Below are 23403 nucleotides of genomic sequence, written 5' to 3'. Positions count from 1 at the left end.
TAAAGTCGTAATCCCACCCCTCCTGTTTAATACTTGCTTCTTGGTATTTTACTTTTTATTGTTCACTTATTATTTTGGGTGGTTGTAAGCTTTGAACGTTTACGTTTTATGATGGATTGAATTTGATGAATAAACATTTGGTGCTGGTAGGTCTGTTTGGTTGTTAATCGCGTGCTTGTGTTCGAAATGTTGTGTCCAATGCAGCGCTATGAGACCACAGTCTGGTGGGGAACAGGGCTAGAGAACATTTTTAGGATCACTTTTACAAGGCTGCTAACAGAATAATACTGAGTGTCTCTTGCATGACACCCAAAAAACAAAACAAAAAAGCATACCAACTAACATGTATAGCAGACTGGCACAAATCATCAGATGACCTTTTTGGGGGCGTTGGTTCAGGTAATAAAAGAATTATTTATTTAAGTAAGTGAATTAAATGTATTTAACGCATTGCCATAGAAACTGATTTTACAAACACAATGCAGACACACACAGAGACAACCAGGCAAACAAATATTAGGTTTATTCCATGACATTTTTGTTAAAGACTACACATACAAATTATACATTTGCCCACCATCTCACTAAACAGATACATGTAAAAATAGGTACACATTAAAAAAATAATACTAAGTCGTGTGAATCATGATAGTTCAATGATAATAAATGTGAATATTTGCCCAGATTTGCTCAAGAGGTGTGCAACCTGACCATGGAGAGTGCAGCCATGGAGAACTGATGGCAGAACAGCTGAAACCTTCGCTGAAGTATACCAATCCTGCCCTACATGTTCCTTATGCTGCCTTGCTGAACACATTGATTTTTGGGTAAACACACACAAAAATTGAGAGTCCATGAGTGATAATCTGCAGTCTGAAATGATTCGCTTTGCTTTTTTATCAGACGCGTATCATTGTGATGGTTTAATATATATAATATATATAAGATATATTTCAGCGAACAAAACATAAACTGAAACAGTAAGTTCAGACTTGATCCAAACACACATTTTCCTCAACAATAGTCCAATGCAAATATGTTGTGGATGTGTCCTTAAATCATTTATAGAATCAAAGAGACACAGGAATTGCTTGCTCGAATGGTTGAAACTGTAAATTTAGACAAATAAAGAGTCTGATCAAAAATACTGTGTGGAAATGTTTAGGTAATTCTGTTATGGTCATATATGTAACACTAATCAGTTGATCAATTTGCAGACGATTTGTCTTCAGTCAATGGTAAGTAGCAAAGGGCTTTATGTTGCCTGAATGGCGGGGTAAAAATAGTCATACAGGTAAAAACCCACTCGTGCTAAAAACATGAGAGAACGTGGGAGTCTAAGCCCAAGAACGAAGAAGAAGAAGAAGAAGAAAAAGAGTGTCTGGGGGTTGATTATAAGTTGGGGTTGATTCTTGCAGCAGGTTCTTTAGCTGCAATATCCCCCATATAATCAAGAGGGTATAAATAAGATATTCTATGGATATGGAAATGGATATGTAAAACCTATGGAAACCATTGGTACAAAACGAACACAGTTAAAAATTATATGAGACTGTATAATTATGTCTACTGGCAGGAACAGCAGCTTGTCCCTGTGAATTTTAATTTTTCTCTACTGAGACTGTTCCCAAGATATATTCTTGCCTTATTGGCTTTGAGAGCTAGCAGGTTGTAGATAGCACCCTCAAATTAATTCTCCGAGTGATTGTTTGAAGTTGCGCCCCCGGCCCCTTGAAAGTGGAACAAATCAAAAAGCTGTATTTATACACAGCTTGGTGGCCCTGAGATTAGACAAATTAGGAAATCACATTCTCAAATTTTGATTGCCCACATTTTTTGTGAGTAAGAGGAAAGGGTAAAGGGTCAACCACTAAATCAATGACAATGTCTGTATAACCCTCAGTACTATAAAGGTAAAAGGTCAACCACCAAATATATGTCTTTAGCCCTCAGAACAAATGAAGCCCAGGCATAGTATTGATCTATGACTTCGAAACACAAACCATCTGCAGTGTGATCAAATAACCATTTCATCTTCTTCTTCGTTCATGGACAGAAACTCCCATGTTCACTCATGCTTTTGCACAAGTGGGTTTTTACATGTACGACCGTTTTGACCCCACCATTCAGGCAGCCATTTGCCGCTTTTGGGGGAGGCATGCTGGTTATTTTCATGTTTCTATAACCCACCAAACTCTAATATGGATTACAGGATTTTTTCCATGCGCACTTGTTCTTGTGCTTGTTGTTTTGGATGGACACACACAGGGGAATAAGGCACAAGCAGGTCTGCACATAAGTTGACCTGGGAGATAAAAACAAAAATCTCCAGCCTCCACCCACCAGGAGCGGGAGCTTGGATTCGTAACTGTGACCTTCCGTATAGGACTATATAGGAGGCCGATGGCTTATCCACTAGGCCACTGCGCTCGTCAATTAACCATTTAATATAAATCATTTAAATCAATGTAAATACAACACTGAGACTTTGACAGACACCTACTTCTGACCAAATGTACACAGTTTTGACCAATCCAATAATGGATCAAGCATGCTCTTCCTGTGCGTAACTTGGTTCAAAAAGAACATGTATCCACACACATTTATGTTTCACTATTTCTGAGAATGTTTGTGTTTGAATGGAGTGTCCAATTACTGTTGGAATGTTTCTAAGGTTCATATTTGTATTCTCTCCCTGCATTCTGCTGCCCTATTCGCTTTGGACAAGTTATCCCCTGTGTATCATTGCTCCTTCAGTTTATTATCTCCTAATTTGTACCTTCAAACTTCACAAGATCAATAAAGCTGTACTCTCTCTGTAAGACTATCCTGTGACAGATTCTTTCATATAAAAAAACAAGTCGCGTAAGGCGAAAATACAACACTTAGTCAAGTAGCTGTCGAACTCACAGAATGAAACTGAACGCAATGCAATGTTTCAGCAAGACCGTAGCATCGTCAGTCCACCGCTCATGGCGAAGGCAGTGAAATTGACAAGAAGAGCGGGGTAGTAGTTGCGCTGAGAAGGATAGCACGCTTTTCTGTACCTCTCTTCGTTTTAACTTTCTGAGCGTGTTTTGAATCCAAACATATCATATCTATATGTTTTTGGAATCAGGAACCGACAAGGAATAAGATGAAAGTGTTTTTAAATTGATTTCGAAAAACAATTTTTGATAATAATTTTTATATATTTAATTTTCAGAGCTTGTTTTTAATCCAAATATAACATATGTATATGTTTTTGGAATCAGCAAATAATGGAGAATAAGATGAACGTAAATTTGGATAGTTTTATAAAAAAAATATATATTTTTTTTTTACAATTTTCAGATTTTTAATGACCAAAGTCATTTATTAAATTTTAAGCCACCAAGCTGAAATGCAATACCGAAGTCCGGGCTTCGTCGAAGATTACTTGACCAAAATTTCAACCAATTTGGTTAAAAAATGAGGGCGTGACAGTGCCGCCTCAACTTTCACGAAAAGCCGGATATGACGTCATCAAAGACATTTATCAAAAAAATGAAAAAAACGTATGGGGATATCATACCCAGGAACTCTCATGTCAAATTTCATAAAGATCGGTCCAGTAGTTTGGTCTGAATCGCTCTACACGCACGCACACACACATACACCACGACCCTCGTCTCGATTCACCCCTCAATGTTAAAACATTTAGTCATAACTTGACTAAATGTAAAAAGGACCACTATCACTACAAGGCATTTTCAGTGTCTTAACCAGCCACGCCTAAGTGAGCAAATTCTTTCCAATAAGGGGAGACAACACCCACACGCATCTTTTTGATCACTGCAATACATTATCTAATAGATTTACATATACACTCTTCAAAAAAAGTTAAGGATCACTTTTTGACAAGCACACCACACAAAACAGACAAGACCGAATTCTTTCTTTTTTTAAAAATTATATAATTGAACAATCAAGGAGTAATGACAAACAAAGCAAAGATCGAACGCGGCCGCCACAATTTAGCTAGAGTGGTACAACAATGTGAATCAGTGTGCCCTCCGTTGTGTGTCAGGCATTCAACACATCGTTGGCGCATGGAGTGGATCAGGTTGCATATGAATGCTCTGGGAACTCCATTCCACTCCTGCTGGAGCCATTGCAGCAGTTGACCCAGATTGGCAGGAGGAGGGTGATGTTGCTGTACCCGACGACAAAGTTCGTTCCACATGTGCTCTATGGGGTTCAGGTCCGGGCTGTTGGCTGGCCACAGCATCCTGTTGACCCTGGCCTGCTAGATGAAGGTGTTTACTGCTGCAGAGCGATGGGGAGGTGCGTTGTCATCCTGAAGAATCGCAAGAGGGCCGATCGCTTGGAGGACTGGAACGACTAGGGGTTGCAGGATCTCATTCTGGTAGCGGACACCGGTCAAGTTGCCCACTACATGGTACAGAGGTGTCCTTAGACGTGTGCTGATCCCTCCCCAGACCATCACAGAGCCTCCGCCAAAACGCTGTCGTTCCAGAACAGCGCCTTCTGAAAAGCGCTCTCCGCGACGCCTCCACACTCGGATGCGACCATCAGCAGGTTCCAAGCAAAAGCGGGACTCATCTGTACACAACACCTGAGCCCACTGCTGACGTTGCCACCTCACATGTTGAGTGCACAAGGCTCAGCGAGCTGGTCTATGATTAGCAGTCAGGGTTGTTCCTCGGACTGGACTCCTTGCACCCAAGCCAAAGTTGTGTAAGCGGTTTCGGATCGTCTGACCACTAACAACAGTTTTTTTTTTCTTTGTTTTTTTTTCGTTTATGGGCTGAAACTCCCACGGCTTTTACGTGCATGACCGTTTTTACCCCGCCATTTAGGCAGCCATACGCCGCTTTCAGAGGAAGCATGCTTGGTATTTTTGTGTTTCTATAACCCACCGAACTCTGACATGGATTACAGGATCTTTTTCGTGCGCACTTGGTCTTGTGCTTGCGTGTACACACGGGGGTGTTCGGACACCGAGGAGAGTCTGCATACAAAGTTGACTCTGAGAAATGAATCTCTCGCCGAACGTGGGGACGAACACATGCTGACAGCGGCCAACTGGATACAAATCCAGCGCGCTACCGACAGAGCTACATCCCCGCCCCACTAACAACAGTGTTGGTGGTAGCTTGTAGGCGTTGCCTAATGTTGTTTGCCGTAGCCATTCTTTGTTGCATGGCCTGCCTCTGAATGAAGCGATCCTCTCTTTGTGTGGTGTCTCGATCTGGGCCGACCAGAACGTTGTCGCTCCTGCACTCTTCCAGTTGCGTGGAATCTCTGTTTTAGTCTGATGATGACAGAGGGAGCCACTGCAAGCCTCTGAGCCACTTGCCTGGCAGCAACACCGTCTTGTAGCCATCCTATTGCCCTTCCTCTATCCAAATCGCTCAGTTTTCTTCGTGGGGGCATGTTGCTACTGTGCATAATTATATCAGCGTGTCAACCTTTAAACACAAGCTGGTGAGCGATGTTCATAGCCAGGACCCTGTTGTAGCACGTGCATCACAACCTTTTGCCCTGGCATGCGTTCCTCAAATTTCATGGAGCTATACAAAACACCCTTTTTCTTCCAAAATGCAGCTTTTGAGAAGTCCCACAAAGGGAAATAACTCTGCCTGCCAAACAAAATTGTAAGTCAAGACTCATTGTTCATTTGTTAATTCAAACACATTAATCTTTTAATTATTATGTCGATGTTTAATTTTTTGACAATGTTTTATAATTAGATCAGTTTTTTCAACCGATCCTTAACTTTTTTTGAAGAGTGTACATGCATTGAGGAAAGTGACAGATTATTCTCTTATTAAAATTCCGTTGTAACTTGTATGCACTACAAAAATGACCTTTGTAATTCCTAGCTGTTATTTCACAAACACATTTCATGGTATTCTGCACAGTGCTTGTGTATCCGCCCTCATGATTATAATGCTTAGGATTGGTGTCATATGATTGCTCTAATTCCAAAAAGTAAATGAGAAGATATTTAACTAAATTTGTCCACAACTCTTCGCAGTAACACGTAAATGAGAAGATATTTAACTAAATTTGTCCACAACTCTTCGCAGTAACACGTAAATGAGAAGATATTTAACTAAATTTGTCCACAACTCTTCGCAGTAACACGAACGAAGAGACAGCTGCAGAAGAAATTGTTACATTTACTTGTGAGCAGCGCAGCACATGGACAGAGGAATAAAGGGTTGCTCCAGGAAACCATGATAAATATAAATCCAACAACTTTTTGATTATTTTACAACTGGTTCAATGATGAAGTGGTTAGATCCTGTTGCGACATTCTCAGTTACTTAACCTCCTCCCCCCCCCCGATAGTCATAGAGAGATCTCAGCTTAAATCCAAAATTCCAACAAGTAATAATTGTAATAATTATATCCAGCGGGGAAGTGAGTTTACCCAACCGAAGGGTTGGGAATATATCTGGTTGTGTACATTCTCAACTACGCTATAGGCGAGCAGCCATACATCCACAAAATAAAGTGTCTTTCCCTTTCAGCAGCTCATGTACGTGTGCAATGTGCTGGTGTACTCTCACTCCTCTTCTTCTTTCAGGGCACATCTTTTCTGGGTGTTTGAAACTGAGAGGAGGCTGTCATCCAATACCAGCGCCTTGGATTCCTGAAGAACAAAAAGATCACAAAAATCACAAATTTGTTTCAGTAAAATCAGTGAAATCTTATTTTGCAACCAAGGGCAAAGAGTGCTGTCTGCCATTGTCAAAGGAAGACATTACACAAATCGAACATGGTTTTCAGATATAGCACTTGATAACCTACACATTGATACAGTATTTAAATTTCCTGTGAATTTTTTTAATGATCATATGAAACTTGTTTGTAATCATAGGCAATTGTTTCAATACTTTTTTTGATAAATTTAAAGGTTTAAAAGTTAATTCTTATCAGGCGTTTTCGTCTTTACTTATTGTTTTTGTATCTGGCTGAAGTTGGCTTATGCAATGTTTTGTTCAGTTCTAACACTTCTCTGGATGGGATGTATGCTATTTTTTGTTCTGCCCCGGAGATCTTTAACTGCTTTCTCATTTGTTCAGTTATGGTAATCATCTGCACTTCTTTCCACAGTGACATTATTTTTGTTTTATTTGGATGGAGAGAAAAAAATGTACTGACAAAATTGTCGTCTTTTTTATTTTATCTCTTTTTACATTCGATGCTATGTTAAAAGTGCATTTGATTTCTTTCTGTCTGTGCTTTTTGTCTTGAAATTGCTAATAACTTCTGCATCTTTTGACCAAATTACTTCATACTAACCTTCACCCTGCTTCGTGGGTCGTGGACGACCCAGAGCCTCACAAAATCGTATTTATATCTCTGAAACTATTTGGAGTTTTTAAAGGCTGACATAGTCCTATTTGATTAGTTTAATTACATCCAGGGCTTTTCCCATTGTTGCGGGGTTGTATAAATTAAGCTTCCTGCAAAGTTTTAGGTTTGAAGTCCTCACCAATTACGAGAAATAACTATTTATTGCATTGTTTAGCAACAGTTCTCCAAGACTTGGGCTACTTTTAGACCGTTGACCTCACTTCGTGACGTTTCGTAAACCAAAGATGGCATTTGAGACTGTTCTGTTTACATTTGACACTATCAACACCACTTTGCAATACTGAAATAATTTTTTCTGTGTTTGAAAGCTACAGCCAATCGTTATTATATCCCCTTAGATACAGTTTTATAACATTATTGGCACATGTAAACAATATGAATTAATTAATGAACGCTACGAGTATGGCAGCCTTTAATTGAGATTTCATGTAATCTCCAATCACCATGCGACCTTCCCATTGCCCAACTTTTGAAAGACTATCTTTCTAATCTAAACAAACAAATAAACGATGACGCAATTTGAACTACACAGTCCGGATGATGTTGGTCGTGGACGACCCATATGGTAAGGAATTTTAATAATAATAATAATAATACGAGAATTTATAACGCGCACATATCTCACCACAAGGCGACTCAAGGCGCACTCATACACATTCTTTCGCATTAACAACTCATGCACACTCATATAATAATAATAATAATACGAATATTTGTAACGCGCACATGTCTCACCAACAGGCGACCGAAGGCGCACATACACTCATTCACACACACGGAGACTTAAAGTCATTAACACACACACACCATCAACCATTAAATATGTACAGTTATTCAGGGTGGGATGGGGGTGGGCAGTGTAGAATGCATGGATTATTTGGAAAAAAGGAATGTCTTGAGTGCAGATTTGAATGATTCGAGGGACTGTTGTTGACAGAAGGGGAGAGGTAGTGTGTTCCATTGGCTAGGTGCTTGGAAAGAAAATGAGCATTGACCTGCTGTTTTGAGTTTGGTGTGGGGGATGTTGAGCTTAAGGGAGTCGGCAGATGATCTCAGTGCTCGTGAAGGGACATATAGAGAGAGAGAGTCGGAGAGATAGGCAGGGGCGAGACCATGGAGGCATTTGTAGGTGAGAGTGTTGATTTTGTATGTGATACGGGCAGGAACGGGCAACCAGTGGAGCTGATTTAGGAGGGGGGTGATATGGTCTCTCTTTTTCTTTCGTAAGACAAGACGGGCAGAGCTATTTTGAATGCGTTGGAGACGAGAGATAGAAGAAGAGGGAAGACCAGTCAAGAGAGAGTTACAATAGTCAAGACGTGAGAGAATGGTGGAAGTGACCAGTTTGGCGGTAGCATCTGTGGTGAGGTACTTGCGGATAGTGGTGATGCGGCAGAGTTGGAAGTAGCAGGTGCGAGAGACAGAAGAGATGTGTTGTTTCATGGAAAGGGTGTTGTCTAGAGTGACTCCGATATTTTTGACAGCAAAAGACAGCGGGACAGAAGAGTCAGAGAGTTGAAGAGAGTACGTGGCTTTGGAGAGTTTGGATGTAGTGCCTATTAGAATGGCTTCAGTTTTGTTGCTATTGAGCTGAAGTTTGTTTTCTGTCATCCAATTCTGCACGTCAGTGATATAGTGTCAGAGATAGAGGAAAGAAGATATTCAGACTGGTCAGGGGAAGAGCTGTTGTAAAGTTGAGAGTCGTCGGCAAAAGAGTGGTGGAGAACGTTGTGTCGGTCAAAGATGTGGTCAAGAGGTTGAGTGTAGAGAGTAAATAGTACAGGCCCAAGGACTGAGCCCTGAGGGACTCCGCACTCAAGCCTGATGGGGTCAGATTTCAGTTTGTCAATCGAAACAGTCTGGTAGCGGTCGGTGAGATAAGAAGAGAACCAAGAAAGAGCTGTGCTATGGATACCAAAGGTGTGCTGAAGGCGTTGAAGGAGGATGTTGTGGTCGACTGTGTCAAAGGCCGCTGATAGATCAAGTAGGGCGACGGCAGAGATTTCAGCTTGGTCAGTGGCAAGGAGGAGATCATTAGTGATTTTGAGAAGGGCAGTTTCGGTGGAGTGGTGAGGACGATAGGCAGATTGAAGCGGAGAGAGAAGATTGTTGCAAAGAAGGTGAGAGGTCGAGTTGTTTCAGGAGTTTGGAGATGAAGGAAAGGTTTGAGACAGGGCGGTAGTTGCTGAGAGTGTTTGGGTCAAGCGATGGTTTCTTCAGTAGAGTAGAGGTTTGACAATAGCAGTCTTAAAGGAGTTGGGGACAGTGCCTGTTTGCAGAGAAGTGTTGATGATTTTGAGAATAGAAGGGAGGGGGTCAGGAAGACAGTCAGAGTAGAGTTGTGTGGAAAGAGGGTCAAGGTCACAGGTTTTCAAGGTCATTTTTTTTTAGGACTTTCTCCAGGTCAGTGAGAGTGGGGGCTGAAAGTGTGTGAAGGGAGTGCCTGTAAATGCAGGAGGAGTTTCAGAGTTTTACGTTGTTTATCCCTATTCAGATGGCGTGGGTCGTGTATGACACATACTTTTTACGTTGAATCCTTAGGAAATTATGGGTCGTACACGACCCACATAATCCGGACTGTGTAGTCCAAAGCATGATCTGGTGAAGGTTAACGTACATTAACTTCAGCTATGCAGTCCGCTGATTGACACTTTTATAGGTATACAACCCACACACCCCCTTTCCCAGATCATTGGTGACCTAAAAACAGCAGTTATAGCTAGGTTCAGGACAAACCCTAGACATGAAAGTGCTTTTCATTCACAATTTAGGATGGATAATTTAAATCGGAACACATTTGTTTTACCTTCGGACAGGAAACTTTGTGGAGTGGTCATGAACAAATTTAAATTCATGCACAACTACCAAAAATGCAACCCTAAAATTAAAGAATGCTAATAACTCTACATCTGTTGACCGAATTACTTTATATTTGGAAGACATAAATATCAGCCTATGCATGACCCTTCCACAAAGTGACAATTATATAGATCAAAATGGTCTGACGTTTGTGCAATTTCAAAAAAGGTTACCGAATTCGGCGATCGACTCAACAGAACAAGGTTTGACATTGAGCGGCAGCAATACTTACCTAATCTGAACCCTCCAGACCTTAACCTTTCGGATTATCTGAATTTCCGAGTATACACAAACACCCCTTAGATCATCAGTGACCTGAAGAAAGCAGTTACAACTACACTCAAGGCATTCCCCAAGCAAGAAAACTGTCGTCTGATTGACAATTTCGGAGGTGTAATTTGGAACACATTTTGGAGAAAAGGTACATGTCGTACCATTTTACCTACAGAGTCAAAGATGTGTAGAATGGTCATAGACGAACTAAAGTGCATGCACAACAACTATAAAAAATATTTGCCAAACTAAAATGACTGGAAAATTGTAACCCCTTTGTTGTGAAGTGACACTTCATCCATGGGAAATGCCCTGATCCTGCCTGTAATTGCTGCAACTAAGTCACTGATTGTCTAATGTTGATTAAGGTATACTATGTTATACGAATTACCCCAAAGGTAACAATTTGGAGGGCAAAAATTGGGCAAGTTCGGCTACCGCTCAATGCCAAACCTCGTACAAATGAGTCAATCCCCGAATTTGGCAACTTGTTTTTTAAATTGCACAAGAGTCAAACCATTTGATTTATAGAATTTTCACTTTGTGGAACTGTCATGCATACGCTGAAATGTATGTCCCTCAAATATGAAGTGATTCGGTCAACAGATGTAGAAGTTATTAACATTTTTGAGGGTTGCATTTTTTGGGGGTCACCCTGTATAAAGATTTTTGCTGAACTTTAATGACCCCCTTCATTGTAAGGTTACACTTGCGCAATGGCGCGCAAAATTCATCAATGACATGAACTCATTCCTCTAAGGCAAATGCCCTGATCCTGCTTAATTGTAACGGCTGCATTCAAGTCATTGATTGTCTAGAGTTGGTTAGAGGTTACTAGGTACTAACAATCTGGAGGGCTTAAAACCGGTTAGTATAGCTCAGGCTCAGTTTTCAACCTGGTAATGTTGAGCCAATCCCCAAAATAAGATTTGTTTTCCGAAATCTCACAAAAGTCAGATTCTTTTAGGCTACCATTCTTTTACCTACAAACTGGCAACTTTGTTGAGAGGTCATACATAAGCTGAAGTGAATATACACCAAATATGAACTAATATGTGATCGACAGATGTGGAATTTATTACAATGAGAATTGTTTTTATGGGTTACATTTTTGGGGTTACCCTGTACAAACTTCAGTTTTCTTTTTGAATGTTACGTGAGAGAAAATGTTCTTTCATCAAGTACAGATGAAATTCAGAAAGTAAAAATACTTAACAAATTGCTTTAAATCCAAGAGAAGGTGTGTGAAGGATTGGGGGGTTTGAATCAATAATATTAAAATTAATAAAAAGCACTGACTCGACCACGTACCATATATATTCTTACTGGTTGATGAGCCTTGAATGTGTGCAGACATGTGAAAGGTTTGTGAAGAGCAACAACTCAACTGAACCCCTGGCGCATAGGCTCTTCCTTCCTTTTGTTCAGTGAGACTCTTCCATTTGTGTGGATCAGCAGCTTTACCGGCATGCCAGGCAGCTACAAAAGATGGAGAAAAAAAATACATTAACAAGAAACAATGGAGAACAAGAAGGGCAAAGCCCATACGACTCACATGCTTTACACATTTTTCCTACCAAAATACATGTGACCTTGACCCAAGGTCAAGGTCATCCAAGGTCATGCAACACAAAGCTGTTAATTCAAGACATAGGAAGTACAATGGTGCTTATTGGCTCTTTCTACCATGAGATATGGTCACTTTTAGTGGTTCACTACCTTATTTTGGTCACATTTCATAAGGGTCAAAGTGACCTTGACCTTGATCATATGTGACCAAATGTGTCTCATGATGAAAGCATAACATGTGCCCCACATAATTTTTAAGTTTGAAACAGTTATCTTCCATAGTTCAGGGTCAAGGTCACTTCAAAATATGTATACAATCCAACTTTGAAGAGCTCCTGTGACCTTGACCTTGAAGCAAGGTAAACCAAACTGGTATCAAAAGATGGGGCTTACTTTGCCCTATATATCATATATAGGTGAGGTATTGAATCTCAAAAACTTCAGAGAAAATGGGAAAAATGTGAAAAATAGCTGTTTTTTAGGCAACATTTATGGCCCCTGCGACCTTGACCTTGAAGCAAGGTCAAGATGCTATGTATGTTTTTTGGGGCCTTGTCATCATACACCATCTTGCCAAATTTGGTACTGATAAACTGAATAGTGTCCAAGAAATATCCAACGTTAAAGTTTTCCGGACGTCCGGACGGACGGACGACTCGGGTGAGTACATAGACTCACTTTTGCTTCGCATGTGAGTCAAAAATAAAACATTAACAAGAAACAATCAGCAGTATTATTTTCAAGGTAACATAAATGTTCTCTGAGCCTGTGCCAAAAATAATTTCTCTTTGTAAAAGCAGCAAGTTACTAATAGCACCATACCTTCATAAAGTAAACCCTTCAGAGTGATAGTACAAATAATTTCATCAGTTTTTATCAATTGGAAAGTCTTGAAAATGTTATAAGAATGCCCAAAAATGGCAAAATCAGACACTTTCACAGAGTATGAGAGTTACTTGCCTTTGGAGTTTGCTTGCACTTGCAAGAGATCTAAAGCGAGTTTCTCTGCACTGATCGTTAGATTTGAATTTAGAAAACAACCAAACTCATCGATTTTATATGGAGATTAATGTGTTCAAGCCTGTAGTTGCTAGTTTAAATGCAGTATGTTTGTATTGTTTCGTCTAGAGATGTACATTTCGTACATTAGAGCGTTCGGAACCTTTCAATCGCTAGCTCATCAACCTGTGAGCTATCGAGGATTCAGGCCCATTGTTGGGTAAGTAATTTTGGTTGTTGGTTAAGTTACCAAAAATGATTCCCCCCTCTGCTTCTTTCTCTCTGTAAATGAGTAGGGCTAGTTATTTTTCGGTAACTTACCCAACAACCAAAATCACTTACTCAACAACGCCCCCCCAAGACATTTATTTATTTATTTATTTATTTATTTATTTACGAGGATTTATATCGCGCACGTATCTCAAGGCGACTCAAGGCGCATGTTACCTATTGACATTTTCAAGACCCTGTTTTCTAAGATATTCTGGTCATAACTTATGTAAGTTTACCCCCATTGTAAGACCTGATTTTTTCAGGGTTTTGAAAATCTTAAAAGGAGGATTTCACTACCTATGACCGCCACCCCCAATCCCCAATGTTCAACGTTAAGCTTTTTGTCCACAGCCGGCCGGCCATTCGTCCGGCCAGACATACCGACTGACAGTGAATCCTAATACAGTGAAACCCGGCTATATTGAAGTAGGCTATATTGAAATCCCGGCTATATTGAAGAATTTTTCAGGTCCCGGCTGAAGCTCTACTTTTTCTTTGTTAAAAAATGTTGGCTACATTGAAGTCGGCTATATTGAAATCCCGGCTATATTGAAACAAAAATTCAGCCCACGGGACGTTTTTACCTGGCTATATTAAATGTTTGCTCCAAAGATTTGTTTAACTTTTTATTTTTAAGAACAATGACTGCGCGGGCGCCGAATGATATGACACGCCTCTGTCAGCGCAAACAGTTGAGGAAGGGGAGAGGCCAGATCAGCATCAACTTTCGAGTCAGGAGGTTTCTGATAACATACAGTCTAACAATGCCGCGGGCCTCTGACAGCTACGCCATGTAGTCTTGTGGTGCGTAGATCTCCCCGACTTAATTTCTCTTGTTCATGCGAGTAGTTTCCCTTTGTACACTTGCAAAAATGGCTGCAAAACAACTTGAGTCGCGTAAGGCGAAATAACAACATTTAGTCAAGCTGTCGAACTCACAGAATGAAACTGAACGCACTGCATTTTTTTCACAATGACCGTAGTCCGCCGCTCGTACAAAAGGCAGTGAAATTAACGAGCCTGTTTAGCGCGGTAGTGGTTGGGCTGTGCTGCAAAGCACGCTTTTCTGTACCTCTCTTCGCTTTAACTTTCTGAGCGTGTTTTTAATCCAAACATATCATATCTATATGTTTTTGGAATCAGGAACCGACAAGGAATAAGATGAAATTGTTTTTAAATCGATTTCGGAAACTTAATTTTAATCATAATTTTTATATTTTTCATTTTTAGAGCTTGTTTTTAATCCGAATATAACATATTTATATGTTTCTGGAATCAGAAAATGATGAAGACTAAGATAAAAGTAAATTTGGATCATTTTATAAAAAAAAATTTAATTACAATTTTAATTTTTAATGACCAAAGTCATTCATTAATTTTTAAGCCTCCAAGCTGAAATGCAATACCAAAGTCCAGCCTTTGTCGAAGATTGCTTGACTAAAATTTCAATCAATTTGATTGAAAAATGAGGGTGTGACAGTGCCGCCTCAACTTTTACAAAAAGTCGGATATGACGTCATCAAAGACATTTATCCAAAAAATGAAAAAAAAGTCCGGGGATATCATACCCAGGAACTCTCATGTCAATTTTCATAAATATCGGTCCAGTAGTTCACTCTGAATCGCTCTACACACAAACACGAACAGACAGACAGACAGACACACACAGACACAGACACACACACACAGACACAGACACACACACCACTACCCTCGTCTTGATTCCACCTCTATGTTAAAACATTTAGTCAAAACTTGACTAAATGTAAAAAGGGTGAGTCTGACAATTAAAAGAAAAATCGAGCTTATTCAGAAGCTGGAAACTGGCTGCAAAAAAAGAAAGGAAGTAGCTGAGGAATATGGAATGTTTGTTTGTGTGTGTAAGGGAGGGGGGGCGTGCGTGTGTGTGAGTGTGTGTTCATGTGAGTGTGTGTGCAGAAAAAAAGCAAGGAGGCTCGAAGAACAACAGCCAACAGGTGAAAGATTAATGAGAATATATCTCCCATCAAACGCAATGTGTGGACACGGAAATAAGAACGTATAGTGAAAAAAGTTCAGTTATATTGAATTTCTGAAGGAACAAGGAAGGAAATTCAATATAACCGAGAATTGCCTATATTGAAGTTCCGGCTATATTGAAGGTCTTCCCGGGTCCCGTGCCACTTCAATATAGCCGGGTTTCACTGTACTAGTGGATTACTCCTTTTAACTTAAGACATGTTTTATTTTACTCACCTGAGCAATAAGATAATCAATGTGCCCTGAAGGACCTCTATCGCATTGGTACTGGTAGCTCTCTCACCTATGACGTAAGATAAGACAAACTATGAAACAGCAATATTTTGTCCGATTTATTTTACGTATGGCGAAGGCGAGTCGAATGAGCATTTGCTTTTCTTGTTGAAAAATTCTAAGGACACAGATTTTCCTCTCAAATCAATGCAATAGAGAAAACTAGAAAGACAAAGTGTGTTGAGATCTTCACTTTTATTTTTAAAAAGGATACATATATCACTATGCAATTCTAACGTTTTCAAAAATTGATATCACTGAGGGTGCCCAGGTTATGCTATCTGCATGTAGTAATTCTTTCTTTCTTTCTTTGGTGTTTAACGTCGTTTTCAACCGTTCAAGGTTATATCGCGACGAGGAAAGGGGGGAGATGGGATAGAGCCACTTGTTAATTGTTTCTTGTTCACAAAAGCACTAATCAAAAAAATTGCTCCAGGGGCTTGCAACGTAGTACAATATATGACCTTACTGGGAGAATGCAAGTTTCCAGTACAAAGGACTTAACATTTCTTACATACTGCATGTAGTAATGACCTAACACCACAGGTGTAGCAGTTCTCTAGTCTGGTTGGCCCAGTTATATTTTGTTTGTTTGTTTGCTTAACGCCCAGCCGACCACGAAGGGCCATATCAGGGCGGTGCTGCTTTGACATATAACGTGCGCCACACACAAGACAGAAGTCGCAGCACAGGCTTCATGTCTCACCCAGTCACATTATTCTGACACCGAACCAACCAGTCCTAGCACTAACCCCATAATGCCAGACGCCAGGCGGAGCAGCCACTAGATTGCCAATTTTAAAGTCTTAGGTATGACCCGGCCGGGGTTCGAACCCACGACCTCCCGATCACGGGGCGGACGCCTTACCACTAGGCCAACCGTGCCGGTCTCCCAGTTATATGACAGTAAGCGTACATGGTAGAGTGATGCCCTGTCAATGTCATGTAGTCTCAAACTTGAACAGAAATCCCAAACATCATTATCATCATTCCCATAACAGTTATAGTCAACAATAATGTCAGCTCTGAATAAGAGTTAAGACAATGAAAAATAAAACGAAAAAAAACAAATGACCTGTATCCATGAACTTATGAAGAGCAGCTAAGATTCTCCCTAGCTGTAAGCTGTAAGCGTTCAAACAAAAGGATGGATTCGTTGTATGTAAAAGCTCGGTGGTCTGAGATCAGATTCTGGCCGTGCACAGGATGCGGATGGTAACATAAATAATTTGTGTAGAGTAAAAACAATCACAACTGGCCATACATTTAAGGCTGGAGTACACTTTGGAAAGTACGTTGGAGTAGCCTCCCTTCCCGGATTTAGAACGTGTTTCGTGTCGTAACAGATTATCCACTTATTAGCCATATCCGTATGCAAAATAATGAAACAAACATTAGGAAATGGCAGACGTTTACAAATATCGACATTCTCTATCGATATATCAGTGCAATAAAAACAAGTCGCGTAAGGCGAAAATACAACATTTCGTCAAGTAGCTGTCGAACTCACAGAATGAAACTGAACGCAATGCAACGCAGCAAGACCGTATACTCGTAGCATCGTCAGTCCACCGCGCACGGCAAAGGCAGTGAAATTGACAGGAAGAGCGGGGTAGTACTTGCGCTGAGAAGGATAGCACGCTTTTCTGTACCTCTCTTTGTTTTAACTTTCTGAGCGTGTTTTTAATCCAAACATATATCTATATGTTTTTGGAATCAGGAACCGACAAGGAATAAGATGAAAGTGTTTTTGAATTGATTTCAAAAATTTAATTTTGATAATAATTTTTATATATTTAATTTTCAGAGCTTGTTTTTAATCCGAATATAACATATTTATATGTTTTTGGAATCAGCAAATGATGGAGAATAAGATGAACGTAAATTTGGATCGTTTTAGAAGAAAATAATTTTTTTTACAATTTTCAGATTTTTAATGACCAAAGTCATTAATTAATTTTTAAGCCACCAAGCTGAAATGCAATACCGAAGTCCGGACTTCGTCGAAGACTACTTGACCAAAATTTCAACCAATTTGGTTGAAAAATGAGAGCGTGACAGTGCCGCCTCAACTTTCACGAAAAGCCGGATATGACGTCATCAAAGACATTTATCAAAAAAATGAAAAAAACGTATGGGGATATCATACCCAGGAACTCTCATGTCAAATTTCATAAAGATCGGTCCAGTAGTTGGGTCTGAATCGCTCTACACGCACGCACGCACGCACGCACACACGCACGCACACACACACATACACCACGACCCTCGTTTCGATTCCCCCTCGATGTTAAAACATTTAGTCAAAACTTGACTAAATGTAAAAACAATCGTTAGAACTTGCATTTACGACATGTCGTGCGTGAGAACGTGTCAGTAAACAAGCACTTGTTGCCTGGCTGACGAACCCTACGAGTCAATCTAAAACAGCCAAGTAATGGAAAGCAGTCTGCCGATAAACATAACAAACTACAGATGAAAAAGTGTGTTCATCCCTGCTCTGGATAAAAGACATCGGACTGATGACAACGTGGCAGCGTTCACGCGAAAATATTTTTTTCAGATTATCCATTCTACATTTTATTGCACGTACTTGGGGCAGATCTGAATTTCACACTAGAAGATGACAAATCGGTCTTGTGAGTTGAGAACTACATGTTCTTTGCCGACAGAAATCACGATGGGACAAGATGCAGATTGTGTTGAAGAGATGTTTGCAGATCATTGCATCTACATTTTATTGCTCAGATCAATGCACGTAGTTGGGGTAGATCTGAATTTCGCAATGGAAGACACAAATCCGTCTTGTGAGATAAGAACCACATGTTCTTGGGCGGCAGAAATCACTATGGGACAAAATGAGGATTGTGTTGAGGGGGTTAATACTGACTGACTTTAGATGAAGAGTTCCTAGACCTGGTTTTTGTAAAGAGGCATCATGATGATATCCTGGTTTTTACATTTAGTCAAGTTTTGACTAAATGTTTTAACATAGAGGGGGAATCGAAACGAGGGTCGTGGTGTATGTGTGTGTGTGTGTGTGTATGTGTGTGTGTGTGTATGTGTGTGTGTGCATGCGTGCGTGCGTGCGTGCGTGTAGAGCGATTCAGACCAAACTACTGGACCGATCTTTATGAAATTTTACATGAGAGTTCCTGGGATTGATATCCCCGAACGTTTTTTTCTTTTTTTTTGATAAATGTCTTTGATGACGTCATATCCGGCTTTTCGTGAAAGTTGAGGCGGCACTGTCACGCCCTCATTTTTCAACCAAATTGGTTGAAATTTTGGTCAAGTAATCTTCGACGAAGCCCGGACTTCGGTATTGCATTTCAACGTGGTGGCTTAAAAATTAATTAATGACTTTGGTCATTAAAAATCTGAAAATTGTAAAAAAAAAAAGTTTTATAAAACGATCCAAATTTACGTTTATCTTATTCTCCATCATTTGCTGATTCCAAAAACATATAAATATGTTATATTCGGATTAAAAACAAGCTCTGAAAATTAAATATATAAAAATTATTATCAAAATTAAATTAATAAAAAAAAATAAAAACACATAATTTATATACATGTAACCCTCCACCACGGAATGAGTCGCATGTCACCTTTGCATGATTTTCATATTTTTACATTTATCTAAAGAGTTTTTTATTTTATGCTCTATCCAGAGGTGAAAACCGTTTTAGAAAAGAGCGAAAACTGTTTGAGTTATAAGCCTGTGACTAAGGTGACCCTCACACTGTTACCAGACACTCCCCGGACTTATATTTAAGCCTAGCGCAGAACCGCGCGAGGTGACATGTGACTCATTTCATGGTGGAGGGTCACATATAAGCTACTTCTAAAGAGAACTTACCTACATTTTTAGAGCAAAGGATGATGTTGATTCTTCACTGGCTCAGTATATAAACCCCTGTCTGCAGATCATCTGTCAACTTTGAAACAAATAGCACTGCAGACTGACCGGCACTGCAAAATAAATGTCATTTTCAGCTGCCAAACATATCAAAACAATACAAACATCCCTGTGACAACAAACACAAGTTACACCGCTTTACAATTTATTTCAGTGCCTTGTCACTGTAATAGAATTCAAAAGAAAAACACGCTGTGGATGGCACTTAAACATTTTATTGAAAAATTGCATCTATCTATATATATATACGACTAGTGTCTGTGTGTGTGTGTGTGTGTGTGTGTTCGCGATGCACGGCCAAAGTTCTCGATGGATCTGCTTCAAATTTGGTGGGCATATTCAGGTAGACCCCGGACACAACCTGGTCGATGAGAATTTTCAACACGTGCTCTCAGTGCGCAGCGCTGAACCGATTTTGATTTTTCTGTTCATCTTCCCAGATCCATTCCCAGTAACTCTTCCTTATCTTCTCCAGTGTTTTGCGCTTATCTCCCTTCCTTCATGTGGCGTCAATCCATATTCCCGTTTCTATTTTTAGAAGGTCACTGTCGACAACGCTCATTCCATATTCCCGTTATACTATTTTTAGAAAGTCACTGTCCCGGCGAAGCCGGGTATTACTCTTCCTTATCTTCTCCAGTATTTTGCGCGTTTATCTCCCTTCCTTCGTGCGGTGCGCCGGTTTGCCGGCGTACACCCGGCAAAGCCGAGTCCCCGGCGCGGCCGGGTATTCGGCTCGACTTCTTCCCGGCGAAGCCGTACCCGGCGAAGCGGGTATTCATCTAGTATATATATATATGCTAACAAATGGCTCTCATTCAAATAGCCGGTGATAACCCAAAAGCATTAGGTTAAATAGAGAATACTAGTTACTACATGGCTTACTGTGTCGTACCAGATTTACACTCGTTTTTGTAAATATTGAACAGCGAGCGAAAGCGAGATGTTCACTATTTGAAAAAGCAACGAGTGTAAATCTGGTACGACACAGCAAGCCATGTAGTATTCTGTTGATCCTACATACTGTACTTGCATGTATTTGACTGAAAATGTCTTGCAGTCGAGGCAGCTAAATTGAAGATGCTTGTTTTTGAACCTCGATCTCTTCTAAAGCCTCGTGCAATCTATTACGTCAAAGCAAAGGAAGTCACTCATTGAGGGTAATTAGCGAGCACAATTTTTGTTTCTATTATGACGTTTGTCTCGGTGACTTTGGCATCATAAGCAGTGGAAAAACAGGTCCCTGCCAGACTTGCTTGACGTCACATGACCTCATTTACATGATATAAACATGTGTGATTTGAACAATTATTATCTCACGGGTGTCTCTCTCACGTATACAGTAGGATAAATGGAAATACATGTACAGAATAAAGATTCATTACACACTTGCTGTAGATAAATGAAAAGTGATACAATTTACAAAGAACACAAGATTGAAATGTGAATACAGACTGACAAATTCATCAAATTCAGCTAGTTTCACTCAGAATCACTGCCTTTGTGGAATTACCTTAACACACTGGTACCAATAGTATTGGGAACATATTTTAACTTTTAAGGCATTATTAACATTATCAATCAATTCAGAGTTTAGTGATAGTGATACTGTTATGTTCTTGTTAAACTTAAAGCAATGAATGACCTGCACAATCATGTATAAGTTATAATGATAAAATTGAAAAGTACCTGAAGAAAAATCAGACAGCTGTGCTGTTTTGATGAATGATGAAGCAGCTCTGGTTCATCTGGAGGTGACATCATCATCACAGCAGGATCAAAAGTCCAGGACAACTGTACATAATATAAATAAAAAACCATCTGAATTGCGCTGACCATGATGTATACATGTATCACTATCAATGATTCATTTACATCAATTGAAAAAACAAACATTTTAAAGTAACTTAAAACAACTGAGTCAAATTAGCAGGAAAACATAAAATACTCACACAGATAATCAAACTTTATTTCCTCGATTATGATGATCCTGTGAATTATGAGTCAGTCACACACACACATACTTGTACAGAGTGCAACACATACATCACAATTAATTCACATTCACACGCATAAAGTGACAAGTGTGTGGAACTTTACTAGTTGTACATGCCTTGACCTTGTGACACTGACACCATCGGCAAGGGCCACTGCCAACAGCACACCGTATTCAGTTGCCTTTAGAAGCTATGCATACTTACGTTGTGAAATATGATGAATACTTACCATTCTGGTCACTGACAATTCCAAGCAAAATGTTCCCATGGTGATACTGGTCGTCATTTGCGAACATCCGCAGTTTGCATGTAGCTGGCGTCCAAAAGACAACAGTCCAGCCAGTACTTTGCCGGGATCTGTGTTGGCTTTTCGTCGGAGGTGAACACGAAGAACTTGCTCATTTCAACGCACTATACATTCACAGCATGGCCGTCAAAAACAAACAGTGGGCTTTCTACTGCCAGCAATGACTTCAGCTCCTCAGTTTCAGTCGAGAAATTAATATATATGTCATCGATGTCGCACGTTTACTTTCACAAAATAATGAGCTTACCAAAGGGAAGTCACTCACGTCGTTGGACTGGCTATTTACACAAGCAGTTGTGCAACATAGACCGTGTTCGTCGAAGCCAGGCTATCTACACAAGTGTGAAGTGAGCAATCAGCGTTCGAGCTCAGCCGATATTCGTGATTTCATGGCGTCATTTTCTGAATTATTTGTGTTGTTCAACTTGAAGCTGAATAAAAAGTGCCGTGTGTGTGTGTGTGTGTGTGTGTGTGTTTGTGTGTGTGTGTGTGTGTGCCGGGTGTGTGTCAGTGTCACGGTGTGTGTGTGCGTGTGTTACATGTCACTATTGCCGGGACGTCAGCCAGGCTTCTGCTAAAATAAACTGTCCAGACGGAATGCTTTCCCGCCAAGTTAAAGAGACGGTACAATCATCTAGAGAGACTAAGAAACGCGGCATGTTAATGTGGGGAGGTTCACTCTCACAATCAAACTCAAACAGACTGGATGGCGGGGTTCATGGTTTTATTTTAAACCCCACGTGGAACAAACACGCAATGACAGTGAAGTCAACCCTTTGCCGACATCAACACAGGTTCAAACACAAATCGAACAGGCTACATGTGGAGCACAGTCTTTTGACTACATGATCAGTCTGATTGGGCAAAATGCCTCTTTTTCCTGGAGCTATCACGATACTCTGAAGCAAGGCTAGGTCTATCGCAGCGAGTGGTCAGCGGTCAGCGAAGTCGAGACACGAACTGAATACCTATGTAAAGTAAATTGTAAGGGGCTTATTGTCCGTCAGGTCTTAATTGCCTATTTTGGACATGAATTGGTTTATACGATTCGAGTTTTTACGCCCTCACGGCTTTTTGATGTTTGCGTGTTTAGGTGGTATCAGCCATCTGCACTTATGGTAGAATGACCAAGATCTTTAACGTGCCATTGTGGTGACACGGGGGTGGGAGATGGATACCGTCTCTGGGTCTGCACATAAAGTTGACCCGTGTCCGTCCCGGCCCGGATTCGAACCAGCGACCTCTCGATCACAAGTCCAGTGCTCTACCACCTGAGCTACCCGGGCCCCCGAATACCTATGCTGGTACCGGAGGCTATTTATACTGTCTGCGCCGACTGCACAGAAAGCCGCACTCGAATATTCCCAGAACGGCTGTCTGGAACCGTATGCTAGCCAAATTTGTGTTTGTTTAGAAACTTTGACAGCTGATAACTTTACAAAGAACGCACACATTCGAAATCGGTTTGTTGCTATAAAACCAGCGTGAGAAATACTGTTAAACCATGTTATAAAATATAACTTTGGAAGTCCAGATCAAAA

The 23403-nt window shown here is 40.3% G+C and overlaps 1 long non-coding RNA gene across 4 annotated transcripts; it reads right to left on the bottom strand.

Moving 5' to 3' along the window:
- Positions 1-508: 508 nt before the first annotated feature.
- Positions 509-22518, bottom strand: LOC138976419 (uncharacterized). Of its 4 annotated transcripts, none has more exons than XR_011458983.1 (6): positions 21785-22518; positions 21248-21352; positions 19499-19611; positions 15580-15646; positions 11815-11982; positions 509-6643 (listed from the first exon to the last, which is right to left on the bottom strand). It is a non-coding gene; the product is annotated as an uncharacterized lncRNA (long non-coding RNA). The 4 variants fall into 4 exon arrangements; XR_011458984.1 differs by having other exon boundaries at positions 19503-19611; XR_011458990.1 differs by lacking the exon at positions 15580-15646.
- Between the last annotated feature and the right edge of the window lie 885 nt (positions 22519-23403).

Source organism: Littorina saxatilis, linkage group LG1 (genome assembly GCF_037325665.1).
Source record: "Littorina saxatilis isolate snail1 linkage group LG1, US_GU_Lsax_2.0, whole genome shotgun sequence".
NCBI classification, from domain to species: Eukaryota; Metazoa; Mollusca; class Gastropoda; order Littorinimorpha; family Littorinidae; genus Littorina; species Littorina saxatilis.
This window is presented reverse-complemented; position numbering and strand designations above follow the sequence as displayed.